At 52.7% G+C, this 24,985-nt stretch overlaps 5 non-coding genes across 5 annotated transcripts; all 5 read right to left on the minus strand.

Annotated features, from left to right (window-relative positions):
• Positions 1 to 1,100: 1,100 nt before the first annotated feature.
• TRNAS-GCU (transfer RNA serine (anticodon GCU)) lies at positions 1,101 to 1,182 on the minus strand. The gene has a single exon. It is a non-coding gene; the product is annotated as a tRNA-Ser (tRNA).
• Positions 1,183 to 6,356: 5,174 nt separating this feature from the next.
• On the minus strand, positions 6,357 to 6,438 carry TRNAS-GCU (transfer RNA serine (anticodon GCU)). The gene has a single exon. It is a non-coding gene; the product is annotated as a tRNA-Ser (tRNA).
• A 5,174-nt stretch (positions 6,439 to 11,612) lies between these two features.
• On the minus strand, positions 11,613 to 11,694 carry TRNAS-GCU (transfer RNA serine (anticodon GCU)). Its single transcript has one exon. It is a non-coding gene; the product is annotated as a tRNA-Ser (tRNA).
• Positions 11,695 to 16,844: 5,150 nt separating this feature from the next.
• Positions 16,845 to 16,926, minus strand: TRNAS-GCU (transfer RNA serine (anticodon GCU)). Its single transcript has one exon. It is a non-coding gene; the product is annotated as a tRNA-Ser (tRNA).
• A 5,174-nt stretch (positions 16,927 to 22,100) lies between these two features.
• Positions 22,101 to 22,182, minus strand: TRNAS-GCU (transfer RNA serine (anticodon GCU)). Its single transcript has one exon. It is a non-coding gene; the product is annotated as a tRNA-Ser (tRNA).
• Between the last annotated feature and the right edge of the window lie 2,803 nt (positions 22,183 to 24,985).

The following is a 24,985-nucleotide window of genomic DNA, read 5'->3' on the forward strand; positions in this document are numbered from 1 at the left end:
ATCAATCTGCTACAACATAACATTAACTGAAGCAATACATTCACAGTTACCAAGGTCAATAATCCTAATAAAATGTACTTTTACACCATCTTGGACCGTTTCCCTAACCGTCTGCTTCAGTCTGGGAGCCAACCCTACCAATCAAAAGGGTTTTTTCAGCTACTTTAGGCAAGACTGCTGTGGCGTCTTTAATTTTGTTGGCCTCTCGTATGATTTGACCACCTCAGTCAATACAGGTACAACAGGTGGTGTTGATGAAGGCACACGCGCCTCCTTGAGAAAGTGCTAGTACGTCCAGGGCAGTTCTACTTCCAGCCACAATGTTTGCCAGTGAAGAAATTTCAGTCTGCGTATGCTGTACAGGACTTAATGTTCATCCAGACCTTGTTCTAGCGTGGCTGAGATACTGATGATGGCCTTTCCTAACTCAGTTATTCCAAGAGAGGGCAGTACAGCATTGGGCAAGTTGAAGAAACCAGCTTTTTTGTTATGCAGAAGGATTATTGCTGCTCCTTTTTATAGTTTTATGGGTGAAGCCTCCTTGATTATGCACCGGTGACTGGTGTATGTATAGAAATACTTGGGATAATATAATGCAGGTAGTTTTTAAAAATATTGTTAAATAATTTACTTTGCCCAAGATGTTGGCTGATTTATGCCAAGAGTTCAGCTCTAGAGCACCTGTGTGCAGGGATCGTAGTTTCTCTCTCTCTGTCTCGCTGAAAGCACGTGGGAGACCAGGGGACAATGCTGCTCTCTCTGGCTACTGCCTGGAAACCCCTGGCTCCTCTGGCTCCGATTGCCTGAGCCCTCCCCTCCCGGCTTCACTGCCCGGGCGCACCTGGGCCTGTCCCAGGCACAGGGAGCTCTTGAGCAGGGACATGGCCAGGGACATGCCTCGTGAAAGGCTTTGTGTTTGATGGGGCTGTGCAAACCCTGGAGGTGGGGAGAGAGTAGGGGAGGGGGACACTCCCTTCCTGGGGAGGTGTCACCTGCCCTGCTTGGTAGACAAGAGCCTGACAAATGGGCGCTTGTCAGAAACAGCATGGGAAGAGCGGCCCCTGCTCCAGAAGGCTCCTTCTGGGCTGGTCCCTGGGCTCCGACGAGGATGGGATTTGAACCCATGCGTGCAGAGCACAATGGATTAGCAGTCCATCGCCTTCACCACTCGGCCACCTCGTCAGCCTGCTGTGGCCGTGGCGCAGCTGTGGCCGTGGCTGCGGCAGCAGCTGCTGCTGCCGCCACTGCCAGCACCGCCACTGCCAGCACCGCCACAGAGACTTGTGAACAAGGAGGACTGGCAGGTTCAGGACTGTCTGTTGGGCAGGAGTCCCTGCCAGGAGGGAGGATAGGACTGAAAAGCGCAGTGCTCTGCTGAACTCCTCCCCCAGGCCAGTAGGGTCGGGTCAAACAGGTGAACAAGGAGGATGAGGGACAGACTGGTCCCTGCTGGGGAGCCAGGGACCTGCCTCACGGAGGCAGGGTGCAATAATGTGTGGGTGGGGCAGGCTTCTACCTCTCCGGCCACCTCCCTCCCTCACCCTCTGGACCTTCTCCCAGTACCTGTCTTCCCCACAGCAGTGGGCCTCTTCCTCTCCGCACCCCGCTGTTCTTTGGCAGTCCGAGGGTAGCTGCCAGCAGCATTGCAGGTCCAGGGATGCCTCGGAGCTCATGGAGGCCCGCACGCGTGAGCAGCTTCGCTGCACGCAATGGGATGCACACAATGTGGGAGGAGAGCCCCACAATGTGGGTTGGCTGAGGGGCTCTGAGCTCATAATGCCATCCTGCAAGCACATCCCTTGCATCACAAGTGCCTGGGGCTGGGTTAAAAAAAAAGGGGGAGGGGTGGGGAGGGGTGGGACCGTGCCCCTGCCTGGCAGTCTGGCTGGATCTGAATGCAGCAGGATCCTTGTGTGTGGGAGGGCAGAGAGGGGCTGTGTGCAGTGGAAAGGGCTCAAGGGGTAGGATCTGCGTGTGTGTGACCGACCAACAACCCCTACGATGGGAGAAGGCTCAGAAGGCAAGGCGCCCCGTAAATCCCAAGGACAGTGTAGGATGCAGCTCGCGACCCACAGCTGTTGCACAGAGAACTAACGTTATCTCAAGACAAAGGGGACCAAAGGGTGGCCTTCGTCCCAGATAAGCAGCCATATCCGTTACCTGGACCTGGCGTAAGTGGGTTTTTTTCTTTTTTTTTTCAGAGCTGACCAAAAGGAAGTGAATGCCTCCCTGAGATTAGCCAGACCAGCATGTGGAAAGTGTATATGTGGCTCAGCCCAAGAGAGAGTATGAAGCCTCAACAGCTAACAGAGAAATTTTGAAGAGAGCAACGGGCTTGAGCTGGCATCAACCCACGCATTCCTTCCCGGCGACTGGGGACGCCCAGCGTTGTGACGGCGAGCGTATTTGAGACCGGTAATGGCAATCACGTTGGTGCTGTGATTGATCTGTCTAGCTAGATTTTGTTAGGCGTGTACACTTGAATTGTGATTTCAGTATATTGCTGAATCACTCTGCTAAATCAAAAACCCTGTGTAACATCAAATTCCCCCCACCCCCCAAACAAACTGTTATATTAGACATTGCACTCTCCGTACGCGTGGAATATCTAGAAGAACCTGGTCAGGGAGTACTGGACTCTGACAAGGTGTTTGGTTAGAGGTGTTGGGGATTTGTAAGGGGGACCAGCAGCGGTTGTCTGAAACAGATACCAGAGGTCTCAAGGGGGAGGTTTGTTTCCATCAGGGTGTGCTTGTTTGGGGTGGGGGTGGGTGTGGGTGTGGGATTTATAAGGGGGACGAGAGGTCGCCTAAATGGGACCCCATCAGATCACAGGAAAAGTAGAATTTCAGGTGCACCTAGGGAGGAGTAACCCCCTTCACCAGTACATGCTGGGGGCTGACTTGCTGGAAAGCAGCCCTGCAGGGAAGGAACTGGGAGTCCTAGTGGACAAGCTGACCGTGAGCCAGCCGCGTGCCCTTGCGGCAAAGGCGGCCAGTGGTATCCTGGGCTGCATTAGGAAGAGTGCTGCCAGGAGATCGATGCGAGTGATCCTTCCCTTCTGCTCACCACTTGTGACACCACGTCTGGAGTCCTGCATCCAGTTCTGGGCTCTGCAGTACAAGAGAGATAAGGAGCTACTGGCGCGAGTCCGGCAAAGGGCCAATAAGATGATTAAGGGACTAGAGCATCTCTCCTCTGAGAAGGGGGGGCTGAGAGAGCTGGGACTGTTTAGCCTGGAGAAGTCTGAGGGGGGACCTTAGCAATCTGTATAAGTGTCTGAAGGGAGGGTGTAAAGAAGACCGAGGCGGACTCTTCAGTGGTACCCGGGGATGGGACGAGAGGCAATGGTCTCAAACTGAAAGACAAGAAGTTCCGTCTGAATCTAAGGAAAAGCTTTTTTACTGTGAGGGTGACTGAGCCCTGGAATGGGTTGCCCAGAGAGGTTGTGGAGTCTCCATCCTTGGGCATAATTCAAAAGCCGTTCGGACACGGTCCTGAGTAGCGTGCTCTAGGTGACTCTGCTTGAGCAGGGGTGCCGGACTAAATGATCTCCAGAGGTCTCTTCCAACCTCCACCGTTGTGACATTCTGTGAAGAGAGGGTAAGCACAGAGGTGTAAGTTTTGCTGGGCTGGAATAGCGTGCCAGGGCCAATGTAGGGGCCAAAGGGAACTTCTCTGTGTGCGCTTAGTGTTTGTGGTAGGTGAGCGGCCTGGCCAGAATCACATTTCTTGTGCAGTCTGCAAGTAGGAACGGTGCCAGCTTTTGAAGAGCAAGGAAGCGCAAATGAGCAGTTGTTGTGGGGCCGGAACAGGCATGCCAAGGCAACAGTAGGAGCTCAAGGGAACTTGGCTTTGCGCCCTTGTTTGGGGTCGTGCCCCTTAGCCAGAACTGTGTTTGTTCTGAGAGTCAGTTGGTGGGGGTGGTGTCATTTGGGGAGAGAGAGGCAAGCATGGAGATATGGGTGTGGTGGGGCTGGAATAGGACTGCCAGCGCCGTTGCAGGGGCCCAAGAGAACTTGGCTGTGAGCCCTTGTTAGTGGGGAAGGCAGGTGTCTGGGCCACAGCGGTGTTGTGTCCCAGGAAAACTTGTCTGCGAGCGCTTGTTAGTGAGGGTGGTAGGTAACGGCCCTTGCCAGAACAACGTTTGTACTGTGAACTGCCTGTAGTCAGTTTGGGAAGAGCAAGGAAGCACAGAAATTGTATTTTTGTGGCGCTGCTATAGGCATTTCAGGGTCAGTGTGGACACCCAAGAGAACTTGGCTGCGAGCGCGTGTTTGCGGCTGTGGTGGGTGAGCTGTTTGGCACAAAATACGTTCCTGTTGCAAACCTCTCGGGGCTTTTCCGAACCCTGCCAGGTTATTTCCTGGACTACTTATGACTTGCTAAACGCAATGGGAACGATTCAGAGAGGAGCCAAGCACTTGGAAGAAGTGGTCTGAGCCAGCCTCCCGAATCTTCTCATCTTGGGTAGGTCTCTCTCTCTCTCTCTCTCTCTTACTACTCCTTTGCCTTCTTCTCAGAATAAATGGAATTCAATTTAGGTTCCGGTCAGAGCAGAAACAATTTATTACTATAGCTATAGGGGAGAGCCGAGAGCAGCGGCTGCCCTAATGAGGCTGTTAAAGAGTTAATATACCTTTGGATTATACAACTTGTCCTTCACAGGACAACAGGTGTGCGTGCGTGTGTGCGTGTGTGTGTGTGTGTGTGTGTGTGCGTGTGTGTGTGTGGATCAGCAGCAAAAAGGGAGTGAATCACTTCAGGAGAGGAGGTTCCAGCAAAACAGATAGTAGAATTTTTTACAGTCAATACATGGCTTCGATAGCTAGGAACACGGACGTCAGCAAGGTCATTGCAGATGTTATTTGTTTTTGTTTTTGTTTTTGTTTTTCCTAGGTGTATTTGCTAGAAAGGCCTGCAAAGGCCTGTGAGGCGTCAACTATTTCAATTCCACCGGCATTAACCGCTTTACTTCCATACTCCCCACTTTGCGACTTCCAACCTCACGTCATGTTAAAGGTCTAGAGTACGGTAAAGGGGCTACAGACAACCTGCTCACAACTCCCGGGAAGCCCGGGCCGATCACTGCGTAGGCCGTGCTGTCCCATCACCCTTTCTTGCCTCTAGCCTTCATAATAGTTCGTAGCCATTAGTTCAAGTACTTCTTCCTTTTCTTTGTCTCTAGCCGTTAATATATTTAGCGTCATTATTTGGGCCTACGCTTGAGTTACACCCGGTTCTGTTTTTTTACGCATCAATCTGCTACAACATAACATTAACTGAAGCAATACATTCACAGTTACCAAGGTCAATAATCCTAATAAAATGTACTTTTACACCATCTTGGACCGTTTCCCTAACCGTCTGCTTCAGTCTGGGAGCCAACCCTACCAATCAAAAGGGTTTTTTCAGCTACTTTAGGCAAGACTGCTGTGGCGTCTTTAATTTTGTTGGCCTCTCGTATGATTTGACCACCTCAGTCAATACAGGTACAACAGGTGGTGTTGATGAAGGCACACGCGCCTCCTTGAGAAAGTGCTAGTACGTCCAGGGCAGTTCTACTTCCAGCCACAATGTTTGCCAGTGAAGAAATTTCAGTCTGCGTATGCTGTACAGGACTTAATGTTCATCCAGACCTTGTTCTAGCGTGGCTGAGATACTGATGATGGCCTTTCCTAACTCAGTTATTCCAAGAGAGGGCAGTACAGCATTGGGCAAGTTGAAGAAACCAGCTTTTTTGTTATGCAGAAGGATTATTGCTGCTCCTTTTTATAGTTTTATGGGTGAAGCCTCCTTGATTATGCACCGGTGACTGGTGTATGTATAGAAATACTTGGGATAATATAATGCAGGTAGTTTTTAAAAATATTGTTAAATAATTTACTTTGCCCAAGATGTTGGCTGATTTATGCCAAGAGTTCAGCTCTAGAGCACCTGTGTGCAGGGATCGTAGTTTCTCTCTCTCTGTCTCGCTGAAAGCACGTGGGAGACCAGGGGACAATGCTGCTCTCTCTGGCTACTGCCTGGAAACCCCTGGCTCCTCTGGCTCCGATTGCCTGAGCCCTCCCCTCCCGGCTTCACTGCCCGGGCGCACCTGGGCCTGTCCCAGGCACAGGGAGCTCTTGAGCAGGGACATGGCCAGGGACATGCCTCGTGAAAGGCTTTGTGTTTGATGGGGCTGTGCAAACCCTGGAGGTGGGGAGAGAGTAGGGGAGGGGGACACTCCCTTCCTGGGGAGGTGTCACCTGCCCTGCTTGGTAGACAAGAGCCTGACAAATGGGCGCTTGTCAGAAACAGCATGGGAAGAGCGGCCCCTGCTCCAGAAGGCTCCTTCTGGGCTGGTCCCTGGGCTCCGACGAGGATGGGATTTGAACCCATGCGTGCAGAGCACAATGGATTAGCAGTCCATCGCCTTCACCACTCGGCCACCTCGTCAGCCTGCTGTGGCCGTGGCGCAGCTGTGGCCGTGGCTGCGGCAGCAGCTGCTGCTGCCGCCACTGCCAGCACCGCCACTGCCAGCACCGCCACAGAGACTTGTGAACAAGGAGGACTGGCAGGTTCAGGACTGTCTGTTGGGCAGGAGTCCCTGCCAGGAGGGAGGATAGGACTGAAAAGCGCAGTGCTCTGCTGAACTCCTCCCCCAGGCCAGTAGGGTCGGGTCAAACAGGTGAACAAGGAGGATGAGGGACAGACTGGTCCCTGCTGGGGAGCCAGGGACCTGCCTCACGGAGGCAGGGTGCAATAATGTGTGGGTGGGGCAGGCTTCTACCTCTCCGGCCACCTCCCTCCCTCACCCTCTGGACCTTCTCCCAGTACCTGTCTTCCCCACAGCAGTGGGCCTCTTCCTCTCCGCACCCCGCTGTTCTTTGGCAGTCCGAGGGTAGCTGCCAGCAGCGTTGCAGGTCCAGGGATGCCTCGGAGCTCATGGAGGCCCGCACGCGTGAGCAGCTTCGCTGCACGCAATGGGATGCACACAATGTGGGAGGAGAGACCCACAATGTGGGTTGGCTGAGGGGCTCTGAGCTCATAATGCCATCCTGCAAGCACATCCCTTGCATCACAAGTGCCTGGGGCTGGGTTAAAAAAAAGGGGGGAGGGGTGGGGAGGGGTGGGACCGTGCCCCTGCCTGGCAGTCTGGCTGGATCTGAATGCAGCAGGATCCTTGTGTGTGGGAGGGCAGAGAGGGGCTGTGTGCAGTGGAAAGGGCTCAAGGGGTAGGATCTGCGTGTGTGTGACCGACCAACAACCCCTACGATGGGAGAAGGCTCAGAAGGCAAGGCGCCCCGTAAATCCCAAGGACAGTGTAGGATGCAGCTCGCGACCCACAGCTGTTGCACAGAGAACTAACGTTATCTCAAGACAAAGGGGACCAAAGGGTGGCCTTCGTCCCAGATAAGCAGCCATATCCGTTACCTGGACCTGGCGTAAGTGGGTTTTTTTCTTTTTTTTTTCAGAGCTGACCAAAAGGAAGTGAATGCCTCCCTGAGATTAGCCAGACCAGCATGTGGAAAGTGTATATGTGGCTCAGCCCAAGAGAGAGTATGAAGCCTCAACAGCTAACAGAGAAATTTTGAAGAGAGCAACGGGCTTGAGCTGGCATCAACCCACGCATTCCTTCCCGGCGACTGGGGACGCCCAGCGTTGTGACGGCGAGCGTATTTGAGACCGGTAATGGCAATCACGTTGGTGCTGTGATTGATCTGTCTAGCTAGATTTTGTTAGGCGTGTACACTTGAATTGTGATTTCAGTATATTGCTGAATCACTCTGCTAAATCAAAAACCCTGTGTAACATCAAATTCCCCCCACCCCCCAAACAAACTGTTATATTAGACATTGCACTCTCCGTACGCGTGGAATATCTAGAAGAACCTGGTCAGGGAGTACTGGACTCTGACAAGGTGTTTGGTTAGAGGTGTTGGGGATTTGTAAGGGGGACCAGCAGCGGTTGTCTGAAACAGATACCAGAGGTCTCAAGGGGGAGGTTTGTTTCCATCAGGGTGTGCTTGTTTGGGGTGGGGGTGGGTGTGGGTGTGGGATTTATAAGGGGGACGAGAGGTCGCCTAAATGGGACCCCATCAGATCACAGGAAAAGTAGAATTTCAGGTGCACCTAGGGAGGAGTAACCCCCTTCACCAGTACATGCTGGGGGCTGACTTGCTGGAAAGCAGCCCTGCAGGGAAGGAACTGGGAGTCCTAGTGGACAAGCTGACCGTGAGCCAGCCGCGTGCCCTTGTGGCAAAGGCGGCCAGTGGTATCCTGGGCTGCATTAGGAAGAGTGCTGCCAGGAGATCGATGCGAGTGATCCTTCCCTTCTGCTCACCACTTGTGACACCACGTCTGGAGTCCTGCATCCAGTTCTGGGCTCTGCAGTACAAGAGAGATAAGGAGCTACTGGCGCGAGTCCGGCAAAGGGCCAATAAGATGATTAAGGGACTAGAGCATCTCTCCTCTGAGAAGGGGGGGCTGAGAGAGCTGGGACTGTTTAGCCTGGAGAAGTCTGAGGGGGGACCTTAGCAATCTGTATAAGTGTCTGAAGGGAGGGTGTAAAGAAGACCGAGGCGGACTCTTCAGTGGTACCCGGGGATGGGACGAGAGGCAATGGTCTCAAACTGAAAGACAAGAAGTTCCGTCTGAATCTAAGGAAAAGCTTTTTTACTGTGAGGGTGACTGAGCCCTGGAATGGGTTGCCCAGAGAGGTTGTGGAGTCTCCATCCTTGGGCATAATTCAAAAGCCGTTCGGACACGGTCCTGAGTAGCGTGCTCTAGGTGACTCTGCTTGAGCAGGGGTGCCGGACTAAATGATCTCCAGAGGTCTCTTCCAACCTCCACCGTTGTGACATTCTGTGAAGAGAGGGTAAGCACAGAGGTGTAAGTTTTGCTGGGCTGGAATAGCGTGCCAGGGCCAATGTAGGGGCCAAAGGGAACTTCTCTGTGTGCGCTTAGTGTTTGTGGTAGGTGAGCGGCCTGGCCAGAATCACATTTCTTGTGCAGTCTGCAAGTAGGAACGGTGCCAGCTTTTGAAGAGCAAGGAAGCGCAAATGAGCAGTTGTTGTGGGGCCGGAACAGGCATGCCAAGGCAACAGTAGGAGCTCAAGGGAACTTGGCTTTGCGCCCTTGTTTGGGGTCGTGCCCCTTAGCCAGAACTGTGTTTGTTCTGAGAGTCAGTTGGTGGGGGTGGTGTCATTTGGGGAGAGAGAGGCAAGCATGGAGATATGGGTGTGGTGGGGCTGGAATAGGACTGCCAGCGCCGTTGCAGGGGCCCAAGAGAACTTGGCTGTGAGCCCTTGTTAGTGGGGAAGGCAGGTGTCTGGGCCACAGCGGTGTTGTGTCCCAGGAAAACTTGTCTGCGAGCGCTTGTTAGTGAGGGTGGTAGGTAACGGCCCTTGCCAGAACAACGTTTGTACTGTGAACTGCCTGTAGTCAGTTTGGGAAGAGCAAGGAAGCACAGAAATTGTATTTTTGTGGCGCTGCTATAGGCATTTCAGGGTCAGTGTGGACACCCAAGAGAACTTGGCTGCGAGCGCGTGTTTGCGGCTGTGGTGGGTGAGCTGTTTGGCACAAAATACGTTCCTGTTGCAAACCTCTCGGGGCTTTTCCGAACCCTGCCAGGTTATTTCCTGGACTACTTATGACTTGCTAAACGCAATGGGAACGATTCAGAGAGGAGCCAAGCACTTGGAAGAAGTGGTCTGAGCCAGCCTCCCGAATCTTCTCATCTTGGGTAGGTCTCTCTCTCTCTCTCTCTCTCTTACTACTCCTTTGCCTTCTTCTCAGAATAAATGGAATTCAATTTAGGTTCCGGTCAGAGCAGAAACAATTTATTACTATAGCTATAGGGGAGAGCCGAGAGCAGCGGCTGCCCTAATGAGGCTGTTAAAGAGTTAATATACCTTTGGATTATACAACTTGTCCTTCACAGGACAACAGGTGTGCGTGCGTGTGTGCGTGTGTGTGTGTGTGTGTGTGTGTGCGTGTGTGTGTGTGGATCAGCAGCAAAAAGGGAGTGAATCACTTCAGGAGAGGAGGTTCCAGCAAAACAGATAGTAGAATTTTTTACAGTCAATACATGGCTTCGATAGCTAGGAACACGGACGTCAGCAAGGTCATTGCAGATGTTATTTGTTTTTGTTTTTGTTTTTGTTTTTCCTAGGTGTATTTGCTAGATAGGCCTGCAAAGGCCTGTGAGGCGTCAACTATTTCAATTCCACCGGCATTAACCGCTTTACTTCCATACTCCCCACTTTGCGACTTCCAACCTCACGTCATGTTAAAGGTCTAGAGTACGGTAAAGGGGCTACAGACAACCTGCTCACAACTCCCGGGAAGCCCGGGCCGATCACTGCGTAGGCCGTGCTGTCCCATCACCCTTTCTTGCCTCTAGCCTTCATAATAGTTCGTAGCCATTAGTTCAAGTACTTCTTCCTTTTCTTTGTCTCTAGCCGTTAATATATTTAGCGTCATTATTTGGGCCTACGCTTGAGTTACACCCGGTTGTGTTTTTTTACGCATCAATCTGCTACAACATAACATTAACTGAAGCAATACATTCACAGTTACCAAGGTCAATAATCCTAATAAAATGTACTTTTACACCATCTTGGACCGTTTCCCTAACCGTCTGCTTCAGTCTGGGAGCCAACCCTACCAATCAAAAGGGTTTTTTCAGCTACTTTAGGCAAGACTGCTGTGGCGTCTTTAATTTTGTTGGCCTCTCGTATGATTTGACCACCTCAGTCAATACAGGTACAACAGGTGGTGTTGATGAAGGCACACGCGCCTCCTTGAGAAAGTGCTAGTACGTCCAGGGCAGTTCTACTTCCAGCCACAATGTTTGCCAGTGAAGAAATTTCAGTCTGCGTATGCTGTACAGGACTTAATGTTCATCCAGACCTTGTTCTAGCGTGGCTGAGATACTGATGATGGCCTTTCCTAACTCAGTTATTCCAAGAGAGGGCAGTACAGCATTGGGCAAGTTGAAGAAACCAGCTTTTTTGTTATGCAGAAGGATTATTGCTGCTCCTTTTTATAGTTTTATGGGTGAAGCCTCCTTGATTATGCACCGGTGACTGGTGTATGTATAGAAATACTTGGGATAATATAATGCAGGTAGTTTTTAAAAATATTGTTAAATAATTTACTTTGCCCAAGATGTTGGCTGATTTATGCCAAGAGTTCAGCTCTAGAGCACCTGTGTGCAGGGATCGTAGTTTCTCTCTCTCTGTCTCGCTGAAAGCACGTGGGAGACCAGGGGACAATGCTGCTCTCTCTGGCTACTGCCTGGAAACCCCTGGCTCCTCTGGCTCCGATTGCCTGAGCCCTCCCCTCCCGGCTTCACTGCCCGGGCGCACCTGGGCCTGTCCCAGGCACAGGGAGCTCTTGAGCAGGGACATGGCCAGGGACATGCCTCGTGAAAGGCTTTGTGTTTGATGGGGCTGTGCAAACCCTGGAGGTGGGGAGAGAGTAGGGGAGGGGGACACTCCCTTCCTGGGGAGGTGTCACCTGCCCTGCTTGGTAGACAAGAGCCTGACAAATGGGCGCTTGTCAGAAACAGCATGGGAAGAGCGGCCCCTGCTCCAGAAGGCTCCTTCTGGGCTGGTCCCTGGGCTCCGACGAGGATGGGATTTGAACCCATGCGTGCAGAGCACAATGGATTAGCAGTCCATCGCCTTCACCACTCGGCCACCTCGTCAGCCTGCTGTGGCCGTGGCGCAGCTGTGGCCGTGGCTGCGGCAGCAGCTGCTGCTGCCGCCACTGCCAGCACCGCCACTGCCAGCACCGCCACAGAGACTTGTGAACAAGGAGGACTGGCAGGTTCAGGACTGTCTGTTGGGCAGGAGTCCCTGCCAGGAGGGAGGATAGGACTGAAAAGCGCAGTGCTCTGCTGAACTCCTCCCCCAGGCCAGTAGGGTCGGGTCAAACAGGTGAACAAGGAGGATGAGGGACAGACTGGTCCCTGCTGGGGAGCCAGGGACCTGCCTCACGGAGGCAGGGTGCAATAATGTGTGGGTGGGGCAGGCTTCTACCTCTCCGGCCACCTCCCTCCCTCACCCTCTGGACCTTCTCCCAGTACCTGTCTTCCCCACAGCAGTGGGCCTCTTCCTCTCCGCACCCCGCTGTTCTTTGGCAGTCCGAGGGTAGCTGCCAGCAGCATTGCAGGTCCAGGGATGCCTCGGAGCTCATGGAGGCCCGCACGCGTGAGCAGCTTCGCTGCACGCAATGGGATGCACACAATGTGGGAGGAGAGACCCACAATGTGGGTTGGCTGAGGGGCTCTGAGCTCATAATGCCATCCTGCAAGCACATCCCTTGCATCACAAGTGCCTGGGGCTGGGTTAAAAAAAAAGGGGGAGGGGTGGGGAGGGGTGGGACCGTGCCCCTGCCTGGCAGTCTGGCTGGATCTGAATGCAGCAGGATCCTTGTGTGTGGGAGGGCAGAGAGGGGCTGTGTGCAGTGGAAAGGGCTCAAGGGGTAGGATCTGCGTGTGTGTGACCGACCAACAACCCCTACGATGGGAGAAGGCTCAGAAGGCAAGGCGCCCCGTAAATCCCAAGGACAGTGTAGGATGCAGCTCGCGACCCACAGCTGTTGCACAGAGAACTAACGTTATCTCAAGACAAAGGGGACCAAAGGGTGGCCTTCGTCCCAGATAAGCAGCCATATCCGTTACCTGGACCTGGCGTAAGTGGGTTTTTTTCTTTTTTTTTTCAGAGCTGACCAAAAGGAAGTGAATGCCTCCCTGAGATTAGCCAGACCAGCATGTGGAAAGTGTATATGTGGCTCAGCCCAAGAGAGAGTATGAAGCCTCAACAGCTAACAGAGAAATTTTGAAGAGAGCAACGGGCTTGAGCTGGCATCAACCCACGCATTCCTTCCCGGCGACTGGGGACGCCCAGCGTTGTGACGGCGAGCGTATTTGAGACCGGTAATGGCAATCACGTTGGTGCTGTGATTGATCTGTCTAGCTAGATTTTGTTAGGCGTGTACACTTGAATTGTGATTTCAGTATATTGCTGAATCACTCTGCTAAATCAAAAACCCTGTGTAACATCAAATTCCCCCCACCCCCCAAACAAACTGTTATATTAGACATTGCACTCTCCGTACGCGTGGAATATCTAGAAGAAGCTGGTCAGGGAGTACTGGACTCTGACAAGGTGTTTGGTTAGAGGTGTTGGGGATTTGTAAGGGGGACCAGCAGCGGTTGTCTGAAACAGATACCAGAGGTCTCAAGGGGGAGGTTTGTTTCCATCAGGGTGTGCTTGTTTGGGGTGGGGGTGGGTGTGGGTGTGGGATTTATAAGGGGGACGAGAGGTCGCCTAAATGGGACCCCATCAGATCACAGGAAAAGTAGAATTTCAGGTGCACCTAGGGAGGAGTAACCCCCTTCACCAGTACATGCTGGGGGCTGACTTGCTGGAAAGCAGCCCTGCAGGGAAGGAACTGGGAGTCCTAGTGGACAAGCTGACCGTGAGCCAGCCGCGTGCCCTTGTGGCAAAGGCGGCCAGTGGTATCCTGGGCTGCATTAGGAAGAGTGCTGCCAGGAGATCGATGCGAGTGATCCTTCCCTTCTGCTCACCACTTGTGACACCACGTCTGGAGTCCTGCATCCAGTTCTGGGCTCTGCAGTACAAGAGAGATAAGGAGCTACTGGCGCGAGTCCGGCAAAGGGCCAATAAGATGATTAAGGGACTAGAGCATCTCTCCTCTGAGAAGGGGGGGCTGAGAGAGCTGGGACTGTTTAGCCTGGAGAAGTCTGAGGGGGGACCTTAGCAATCTGTATAAGTGTCTGAAGGGAGGGTGTAAAGAAGACCGAGGCGGACTCTTCAGTGGTACCCGGGGATGGGACGAGAGGCAATGGTCTCAAACTGAAAGACAAGAAGTTCCGTCTGAATCTAAGGAAAAGCTTTTTTACTGTGAGGGTGACTGAGCCCTGGAATGGGTTGCCCAGAGAGGTTGTGGAGTCTCCATCCTTGGGCATAATTCAAAAGCCGTTCGGACACGGTCCTGAGTAGCGTGCTCTAGGTGACTCTGCTTGAGCAGGGGTGCCGGACTAAATGATCTCCAGAGGTCTCTTCCAACCTCCACCGTTGTGACATTCTGTGAAGAGAGGGTAAGCACAGAGGTGTAAGTTTTGCTGGGCTGGAATAGCGTGCCAGGGCCAATGTAGGGGCCAAAGGGAACTTCTCTGTGTGCGCTTAGTGTTTGTGGTAGGTGAGCGGCCTGGCCAGAATCACATTTCTTGTGCAGTCTGCAAGTAGGAACGGTGCCAGCTTTTGAAGAGCAAGGAAGCGCAAATGAGCAGTTGTTGTGGGGCCGGAACAGGCATGCCAAGGCAACAGTAGGAGCTCAAGGGAACTTGGCTTTGCGCCCTTGTTTGGGGTCGTGCCCCTTAGCCAGAACTGTGTTTGTTCTGAGAGTCAGTTGGTGGGGGTGGTGTCATTTGGGGAGAGAGAGGCAAGCATGGAGATATGGGTGTGGTGGGGCTGGAATAGGACTGCCAGCGCCGTTGCAGGGGCCCAAGAGAACTTGGCTGTGAGCCCTTGTTAGTGGGGAAGGCAGGTGTCTGGGCCACAGCGGTGTTGTGTCCCAGGAAAACTTGTCTGCGAGCGCTTGTTAGTGAGGGTGGTAGGTAACGGCCCTTGCCAGAACAACGTTTGTACTGTGAACTGCCTGTAGTCAGTTTGGGAAGAGCAAGGAAGCACAGAAATTGTATTTTTGTGGCGCTGCTATAGGCATTTCAGGGTCAGTGTGGACACCCAAGAGAACTTGGCTGCGAGCGCGTGTTTGCGGCTGTGGTGGGTGAGCTGTTTGGCACAAAATACGTTCCTGTTGCAAACCTCTCGGGGCTTTTCCGAACCCTGCCAGGTTATTTCCCGGACTACTTATAACTTGCTAAACGCAATGGGAACGATTCAGAGAGGAGCCAAGCACTTGGAAGAAGTGGTCTGAGCCAGCCTCCCGAATCTTCTCATCTTGGGTAGGTCTCTCTCTCTCTCTCTCTCTCTTACTACTCCTTTGCCTTCTTCTCAGAATAAATGGAATTCAATTTAGGTTCCGGTCAGAGCAGAAACAATTTATTACTATAGCTATAGGGGAGAGCCGAGAGCAGCGGCTGCCCTAATGAGGCTGTTAAAGAGTTAATATACCTTTGGATTATACAACTTGTCCTTCACAGGACAACAGGTGTGCGTGCGTGTGTGCGTGTGTGTGTGTGTGGATCAGCAGCAAAAAGGGAGTGAATCACTTCAGGAGAGGAGGTTCCAGCAAAACAGATAGTAGAATTTTTTACAGTCAATACATGGCTTCGATAGCTAGGAACACGGACGTCAGCAAGGTCATTGCAGATGTTATTTGTTTTTGTTTTTGTTTTTGTTTTTCCTAGGTGTATTTGCTAGATAGGCCTGCAAAGGCCTGTGAGGCGTCAACTATTTCAATTCCACCGGCATTAACCGCTTTACTTCCATACTCCCCACTTTGCGACTTCCAACCTCACGTCATGTTAAAGGTCTAGAGTACGGTAAAGGGGCTACAGACAACCTGCTCACAACTCCCGGGAAGCCCGGGCCGATCACTGCGTAGGCCGTGCTGTCCCATCACCCTTTCTTGCCTCTAGCCTTCATAATAGTTCGTAGCCATTAGTTCAAGTACTTCTTCCTTTTCTTTGTCTCTAGCCGTTAATATATTTAGCGTCATTATTTGGGCCTACGCTTGAGTTACACCCGGTTCTGTTTTTTTACGCATCAATCTGCTACAACATAACATTAACTGAAGCAATACATTCACAGTTACCAAGGTCAATAATCCTAATAAAATGTACTTTTACACCATCTTGGACCGTTTCCCTAACCGTCTGCTTCAGTCTGGGAGCCAACCCTACCAATCAAAAGGGTTTTTTCAGCTACTTTAGGCAAGACTGCTGTGGCGTCTTTAATTTTGTTGGCCTCTCGTATGATTTGACCACCTCAGTCAATACAGGTACAACAGGTGGTGTTGATGAAGGCACACGCGCCTCCTTGAGAAAGTGCTAGTACGTCCAGGGCAGTTCTACTTCCAGCCACAATGTTTGCCAGTGAAGAAATTTCAGTCTGCGTATGCTGTACAGGACTTAATGTTCATCCAGACCTTGTTCTAGCGTGGCTGAGATACTGATGATGGCCTTTCCTAACTCAGTTATTCCAAGAGAGGGCAGTACAGCATTGGGCAAGTTGAAGAAACCAGCTTTTTTGTTATGCAGAAGGATTATTGCTGCTCCTTTTTATAGTTTTATGGGTGAAGCCTCCTTGATTATGCACCGGTGACTGGTGTATGTATAGAAATACTTGGGATAATATAATGCAGGTAGTTTTTAAAAATATTGTTAAATAATTTACTTTGCCCAAGATGTTGGCTGATTTATGCCAAGAGTTCAGCTCTAGAGCACCTGTGTGCAGGGATCGTAGTTTCTCTCTCTCTGTCTCGCTGAAAGCACGTGGGAGACCAGGGGACAATGCTGCTCTCTCTGGCTACTGCCTGGAAACCCCTGGCTCCTCTGGCTCCGATTGCCTGAGCCCTCCCCTCCCGGCTTCACTGCCCGGGCGCACCTGGGCCTGTCCCAGGCACAGGGAGCTCTTGAGCAGGGACATGGCCAGGGACATGCCTCGTGAAAGGCTTTGTGTTTGATGGGGCTGTGCAAACCCTGGAGGTGGGGAGAGAGTAGGGGAGGGGGACACTCCCTTCCTGGGGAGGTGTCACCTGCCCTGCTTGGTAGACAAGAGCCTGACAAATGGGCGCTTGTCAGAAACAGCATGGGAAGAGCGGCCCCTGCTCCAGAAGGCTCCTTCTGGGCTGGTCCCTGGGCTCCGACGAGGATGGGATTTGAACCCATGCGTGCAGAGCACAATGGATTAGCAGTCCATCGCCTTCACCACTCGGCCACCTCGTCAGCCTGCTGTGGCCGTGGCGCAGCTGTGGCCGTGGCTGCGGCAGCAGCTGCTGCTGCCGCCACTGCCAGCACCGCCACTGCCAGCACCGCCACAGAGACTTGTGAACAAGGAGGACTGGCAGGTTCAGGACTGTCTGTTGGGCAGGAGTCCCTGCCAGGAGGGAGGATAGGACTGAAAAGCGCAGTGCTCTGCTGAACTCCTCCCCCAGGCCAGTAGGGTCGGGTCAAACAGGTGAACAAGGAGGATGAGGGACAGACTGGTCCCTGCTGGGGAGCCAGGGACCTGCCTCACGGAGGCAGGGTGCAATAATGTGTGGGTGGGGCAGGCTTCTACCTCTCCGGCCACCTCCCTCCCTCACCCTCTGGACCTTCTCCCAGTACCTGTCTTCCCCACAGCAGTGGGCCTCTTCCTCTCCGCACCCCGCTGTTCTTTGGCAGTCCGAGGGTAGCTGCCAGCAGCGTTGCAGGTCCAGGGATGCCTCGGAGCTCATGGAGGCCCGCACGCGTGAGCAGCTTCGCTGCACGCAATGGGATGCACACAATGTGGGAGGAGAGACCCACAATGTGGGTTGGCTGAGGGGCTCTGAGCTCATAATGCCATCCTGCAAGCACATCCCTTGCATCACAAGTGCCTGGGGCTGGGTTAAAAAAAAGGGGGGAGGGGTGGGGAGGGGTGGGACCGTGCCCCTGCCTGGCAGTCTGGCTGGATCTGAATGCAGCAGGATCCTTGTGTGTGGGAGGGCAGAGAGGGGCTGTGTGCAGTGGAAAGGGCTCAAGGGGTAGGATCTGCGTGTGTGTGACCGACCAACAACCCCTACGATGGGAGAAGGCTCAGAAGGCAAGGCGCCCCGTAAATCCCAAGGACAGTGTAGGATGCAGCTCGCGACCCACAGCTGTTGCACAGAGAACTAACGTTATCTCAAGACAAAGGGGACCAAAGGGTGGCCTTCGTCCCAGATAAGCAGCCATATCCGTTACCTGGACCTGGCGTAAGTGGGTTTTTTTCTTTTTTTTTTCAGAGCTGACCAAAAGGAAGTGAATGCCTCCCTGAGATTAGCCAGACCAGCATGTGGAAAGTGTATATGTGGCTCAGCCCAAGAGAGAGTATGAAGCCTCAACAGCTAACAGAGAAATTTTGAAGAGAGCAACGGGCTTGAGCTGGCATCAACCCACGCATTCCTTCCCGGCGACTGGGGACGCCCAGCGTTGTGACGGCGAGCGTATTTGAGACCGGTAATGGCAATCACGTTGGTGCTGTGATTGATCTGTCTAGCTAGATTTTGTTAGGCGTGTACACTTGAATTGTGATTTCAGTATATTGCTGAATCACTCTGCTAAATCAAAAACCCTGTGTAACATCAAATTCCCCCCACCCCCCAAACAAACTGTTATATTAGACATTGCACTCTCCGTACGCGTGGAATATCTAGAAGAAGCTGGTCAGGGAGTACTGGACTCTGACAAGGTGTTTGGTTAGAGGTGTTGGGGATTTGTAAGGGGGACCAGCAGCGGTTGTCTGAAACAGATACCAGAGGTCTCAAGGGGGAGGTTTGTTTCCATCAGGGTGTGCTTGTTTGGGGTGGGGGTGGGTGTGGGTGTGGGATTTATAAGGGGGACGAGAGGTCGCCTAAATGGGACCCCATCAGATCACAGGAAAAGTAGAATTTCAGGTGCACCTAGGGAGGAGTAACCCCCTTCACCAGTACATGCTGGGGGCTGACTTGCTGGAAAGCAGCCCTGCAGGGAAGGAACTGGGAGTCCTAGTGGACAAGCTGACCGTGAGCCAGCCGCGTGCCCTTGTGGCAAAGGCGGCCAGTGGTATCCTGGGCTGCATTAGGAAGAGTGCTGCCAGGAGATCGATGCGAGTGATCCTTCCCTTCTGCTCACCACTTGTGACACCACGTCTGGAGTCCTGCATCCAGTTCTGGGCTCTGCAGTACAAGAGAGATAAGGAGCTACTGGCGCGAGTCCGGCAAAGGGCCAATAAGATGATTAAGGGACTAGAGCATCTCTCCTCTGAGAAGGGGGGGCTGAGAGAGCTGGGACTGTTTAGCCTGGAGAAGTCTGAGGGGGGACCTTAGCAATCTGTATAAGTGTCTGAAGGGAGGGTGTAAAGAAGACCGAGGCGGACTCTTCAGTGGTACCCGGGGATGGGACGAGAGGCAATGGTCTCAAACTGAAAGACAAGAAGTTCCGTCTGAATCTAAGGAAAAGCTTTTTTACTGTGAGGGTGACTGAGCCCTGGAATGGGTTGCCCAGAGAGGTTGTGGAGTCTCCATCCTTGGGCATAATTCAAAAGCCGTTCGGACACGGTCCTGAGTAGCGTGCTCTAGGTGACTCTGCTTGAGCAGGGGTGCCGGACTAAATGATCTCCAGAGGTCTCTTCCAACCTCCACCGTTGTGACATTCTGTGAAGAGAGGGTAAGCACAGAGGTGTAAGTTTTGCTGGGCTGGAATAGCGTGCCAGGGCCAATGTAGGGGCCAAAGGGAACTTCTCTGTGTGCGCTTAGTGTTTGTGGTAGGTGAGCGGCCTGGCCAGAATCACATTTCTTGTGCAGTCTGCAAGTAGGAACGGTGCCAGCTTTTGAAGAGCAAGGAAGCGCAAATGAGCAGTTGTTGTGGGGCCGGAACAGGCATGCCAAGGCAACAGTAGGAGCTCAAGGGAACTTGGCTTTGCGCCCTTGTTTGGGGTCGTGCCCCTTAGCCAGAACTGTGTTTGTTCTGAGAGTCAGTTGGTGGGGGTGGTGTCATTTGGGGAGAGAGAGGCAAGCATGGAGATATGGGTGTGGTGGGGCTGGAATAGGACTGCCAGCGCCGTTGCAGGGGCCCAAGAGAACTTGGCTGTGAGCCCTTGTTAGTGGGGAAGGCAGGTGTCTGGGCCACAGCGGTGTTGTGTCCCAGGAAAACTTGTCTGCGAGCGCTTGTTAGTGAGGGTGGTAGGTAACGGCCCTTGCCAGAACAACGTTTGTACTGTGAACTGCCTGTAGTCAGTTTGGGAAGAGCAAGGAAGCACAGAAATTGTATTTTTGTGGCGCTGCTATAGGCATTTCAGGGTCAGTGTGGACACCCAAGAGAACTTGGCTGCGAGCGCGTGTTTGCGGCTGTGGTGGGTGAGCTGTTTGGCACAAAATACGTTCCTGTTGCAAACCTCTCGGGGCTTTTCCGAACCCTGCCAGGTTATTTCCTGGACTACTTATGACTTGCTAAACGCAATGGGAACGATTCAGAGAGGAGCCAAGCACTTGGAAGAAGTGGTCTGAGCCAGCCTCCCGAATCTTCTCATCTTGGGTAGGTCTCTCTCTCTCTCTCTCTCTCTTACTACTCCTTTGCCTTCTTCTCAGAATAAATGGAATTCAATTTAGGTTCCGGTCAGAGCAGAAACAATTTATTACTATAGCTATAGGGGAGAGCCGAGAGCAGCGGCTGCCCTAATGAGGCTGTTAAAGAGTTAATATACCTTTGGATTATACAACTTGTCCTTCACAGGACAACAGGTGTGCGTGCGTGTGTGCGTGTGTGTGTGTGTGTGTGTGTGTGCGTGTGTGTGTGTGGATCAGCAGCAAAAAGGGAGTGAATCACTTCAGGAGAGGAGGTTCCAGCAAAACAGATAGTAGAATTTTTTACAGTCAATACATGGCTTCGATAGCTAGGAACACGGACGTCAGCAAGGTCATTGCAGATGTTATTTGTTTTTGTTTTTGTTTTTGTTTTTCCTAGGTGTATTTGCTAGATAGGCCTGCAAAGGCCTGTGAGGCGTCAACTATTTCAATTCCACCGGCATTAACCGCTTTACTTCCATACTCCCCACTTTGCGACTTCCAACCTCACGTCATGTTAAAGGTCTAGAGTACGGTAAAGGGGCTACAGACAACCTGCTCACAACTCCCGGGAAGCCCGGGCCGATCACTGCGTAGGCCGTGCTGTCCCATCACCCTTTCTTGCCTCTAGCCTTCATAATAGTTCGTAGCCATTAGTTCAAGTACTTCTTCCTTTTCTTTGTCTCTAGCCGTTAATATATTTAGCGTCATTATTTGGGCCTACGCTTGAGTTACACCCGGTTCTGTTTTTTTACGCATCAATCTGCTACAACATAACATTAACTGAAGCAATACATTCACAGTTACCAAGGTCAATAATCCTAATAAAATGTACTTTTACACCATCTTGGACCGTTTCCCTAACCGTCTGCTTCAGTCTGGGAGCCAACCCTACCAATCAAAAGGGTTTTTTCAGCTACTTTAGGCAAGACTGCTGTGGCGTCTTTAATTTTGTTGGCCTCTCGTATGATTTGACCACCTCAGTCAATACAGGTACAACAGGTGGTGTTGATGAAGGCACACGCGCCTCCTTGAGAAAGTGCTAGTACGTCCAGGGCAGTTCTACTTCCAGCCACAATGTTTGCCAGTGAAGAAATTTCAGTCTGCGTATGCTGTACAGGACTTAATGTTCATCCAGACCTTGTTCTAGCGTGGCTGAGATACTGATGATGGCCTTTCCTAACTCAGTTATTCCAAGAGAGGGCAGTACAGCATTGGGCAAGTTGAAGAAACCAGCTTTTTTGTTATGCAGAAGGATTATTGCTGCTCCTTTTTATAGTTTTATGGGTGAAGCCTCCTTGATTATGCACCGGTGACTGGTGTATGTATAGAAATACTTGGGATAATATAATGCAGGTAGTTTTTAAAAATATTGTTAAATAATTTACTTTGCCCAAGATGTTGGCTGATTTATGCCAAGAGTTCAGCTCTAGAGCACCTGTGTGCAGGGATCGTAGTTTCTCTCTCTCTGTCTCGCTGAAAGCACGTGGGAGACCAGGGGACAATGCTGCTCTCTCTGGCTACTGCCTGGAAACCCCTGGCTCCTCTGGCTCCGATTGCCTGAGCCCTCCCCTCCCGGCTTCACTGCCCGGGCGCACCTGGGCCTGTCCCAGGCACAGGGAGCTCTTGAGCAGGGACATGGCCAGGGACATGCCTCGTGAAAGGCTTTGTGTTTGATGGGGCTGTGCAAACCCTGGAGGTGGGGAGAGAGTAGGGGAGGGGGACACTCCCTTCCTGGGGAGGTGTCACCTGCCCTGCTTGGTAGACAAGAGCCTGACAAATGGGCGCTTGTCAGAAACAGCATGGGAAGAGCGGCCCCTGCTCCAGAAGGCTCCTTCTGGGCTGGTCCCTGGGCTCCGACGAGGATGGGATTTGAACCCATGCGTGCAGAGCACAATGGATTAGCAGTCCATCGCCTTCACCACTCGGCCACCTCGTCAGCCTGCTGTGGCCGTGGCGCAGCTGTGGCCGTGGCTGCGGCAGCAGCTGCTGCTGCCGCCACTGCCAGCACCGCCACTGCCAGCACCGCCACAGAGACTTGTGAACAAGGAGGACTGGCAGGTTCAGGACTGTCTGTTGGGCAGGAGTCCCTGCCAGGAGGGAGGATAGGACTGAAAAGCGCAGTGCTCTGCTGAACTCCTCCCCCAGGCCAGTAGGGTCGGGTCAAACAGGTGAACAAGGAGGATGAGGGACAGACTGGTCCCTGCTGGGGAGCCAGGGACCTGCCTCACGGAGGCAGGGTGCAATAATGTGTGGGTGGGGCAGGCTTCTACCTCTCCGGCCACCTCCCTCCCTCACCCTCTGGACCTTCTCCCAGTACCTGTCTTCCCCACAGCAGTGGGCCTCTTCCTCTCCGCACCCCGCTGTTCTTTGGCAGTCCGAGGGTAGCTGCCAGCAGCGTTGCAGGTCCAGGGATGCCTCGGAGCTCATGGAGGCCCGCACGCGTGAGCAGCTTCGCTGCACGCAATGGGATGCACACAATGTGGGAGGAGAGCCCCACAATGTGGGTTGGCTGAGGGGCTCTGAGCTCATAATGCCATCCTGCAAGCACATCCCTTGCATCACAAGTGCCTGGGGCTGGGTTAAAAAAAAAGGGGGAGGGGTGGGGAGGGGTGGGACCGTGCCCCTGCCTGGCAGTCTGGCTGGATCTGAATGCAGCAGGATCCTTGTGTGTGGGAGGGCAGAGAGGGGCTGTGTGCAGTGGAAAGGGCTCAAGGGGTAGGATCTGCGTGTGTGTGACCGACCAACAACCCCTACGATGGGAGAAGGCTCAGAAGGCAAGGCGCCCCGTAAATCCCAAGGACAGTGTAGGATGCAGCTCGCGACCCACAGCTGTTGCACAGAGAACTAACGTTATCTCAAGACAAAGGGGACCAAAGGGTGGCCTTCGTCCCAGATAAGCAGCCATATCCGTTACCTGGACCTGGCGTAAGTGGGTTTTTTTCTTTTTTTTTTCAGAGCTGACCAAAAGGAAGTGAATGCCTCCCTGAGATTAGCCAGACCAGCATGTGGAAAGTGTATATGTGGCTCAGCCCAAGAGAGAGTATGAAGCCTCAACAGCTAACAGAGAAATTTTGAAGAGAGCAACGGGCTTGAGCTGGCATCAACCCACGCATTCCTTCCCGGCGACTGGGGACGCCCAGCGTTGTGACGGCGAGCGTATTTGAGACCGGTAATGGCAATCACGTTGGTGCTGTGATTGATCTGTCTAGCTAGATTTTGTTAGGCGTGTACACTTGAATTGTGATTTCAGTATATTGCTGAATCACTCTGCTAAATCAAAAACCCTGTGTAACATCAAATTCCCCCCACCCCCCAAACAAACTGTTATATTAGACATTGCACTCTCCGTACGCGTGGAATATCTAGAAGAAGCTGGTCAGGGAGTACTGGACTCTGACAAGGTGTTTGGTTAGAGGTGTTGGGGATTTGTAAGGGGGACCAGCAGCGGTTGTCTGAAACAGATACCAGAGGTCTCAAGGGGGAGGTTTGTTTCCATCAGGGTGTGCTTGTTTGGGGTGGGGGTGGGTGTGGGTGTGGGATTTATAAGGGGGACGAGAGGTCGCCTAAATGGGACCCCATCAGATCACAGGAAAAGTAGAATTTCAGGTGCACCTAGGGAGGAGTAACCCCCTTCACCAGTACATGCTGGGGGCTGACTTGCTGGAAAGCAGCCCTGCAGGGAAGGAACTGGGAGTCCTAGTGGACAAGCTGACCGTGAGCCAGCCGCGTGCCCTTGTGGCAAAGGCGGCCAGTGGTATCCTGGGCTGCATTAGGAAGAGTGCTGCCAGGAGATCGATGCGAGTGATCCTTCCCTTCTGCTCACCACTTGTGACACCACGTCTGGAGTCCTGCATCCAGTTCTGGGCTCTGCAGTACAAGAGAGATAAGGAGCTACTGGCGCGAGTCCGGCAAAGGGCCAATAAGATGATTAAGGGACTAGAGCATCTCTCCTCTGAGAAGGGGGGGCTGAGAGAGCTGGGACTGTTTAGCCTGGAGAAGTCTGAGGGGGGACCTTAGCAATCTGTATAAGTGTCTGAAGGGAGGGTGTAAAGAAGACCGAGGCGGACTCTTCAGTGGTACCCGGGGATGGGACGAGAGGCAATGGTCTCAAACTGAAAGACAAGAAGTTCCGTCTGAATCTAAGGAAAAGCTTTTTTACTGTGAGGGTGACTGAGCCCTGGAATGGGTTGCCCAGAGAGGTTGTGGAGTCTCCATCCTTGGGCATAATTCAAAAGCCGTTCGGACACGGTCCTGAGTAGCGTGCTCTAGGTGACTCTGCTTGAGCAGGGGTGCCGGACTAAATGATCTCCAGAGGTCTCTTCCAACCTCCACCGTTGTGACATTCTGTGAAGAGAGGGTAAGCACAGAGGTGTAAGTTTTGCTGGGCTGGAATAGCGTGCCAGGGCCAATGTAGGGGCCAAAGGGAACTTCTCTGTGTGCGCTTAGTGTTTGTGGTAGGTGAGCGGCCTGGCCAGAATCACATTTCTTGTGCAGTCTGCAAGTAGGAACGGTGCCAGCTTTTGAAGAGCAAGGAAGCGCAAATGAGCAGTTGTTGTGGGGCCGGAACAGGCATGCCAAGGCAACAGTAGGAGCTCAAGGGAACTTGGCTTTGCGCCCTTGTTTGGGGTCGTGCCCCTTAGCCAGAACTGTGTTTGTTCTGAGAGTCAGTTGGTGGGGGTGGTGTCATTTGGGGAGAGAGAGGCAAGCATGGAGATATGGGTGTGGTGGGGCTGGAATAG

Source organism: Struthio camelus, chromosome 19 (genome assembly GCF_040807025.1).
Source record: "Struthio camelus isolate bStrCam1 chromosome 19, bStrCam1.hap1, whole genome shotgun sequence".
Lineage (NCBI taxonomy): Eukaryota > Metazoa > Chordata > Aves > Struthioniformes > Struthionidae > Struthio > Struthio camelus.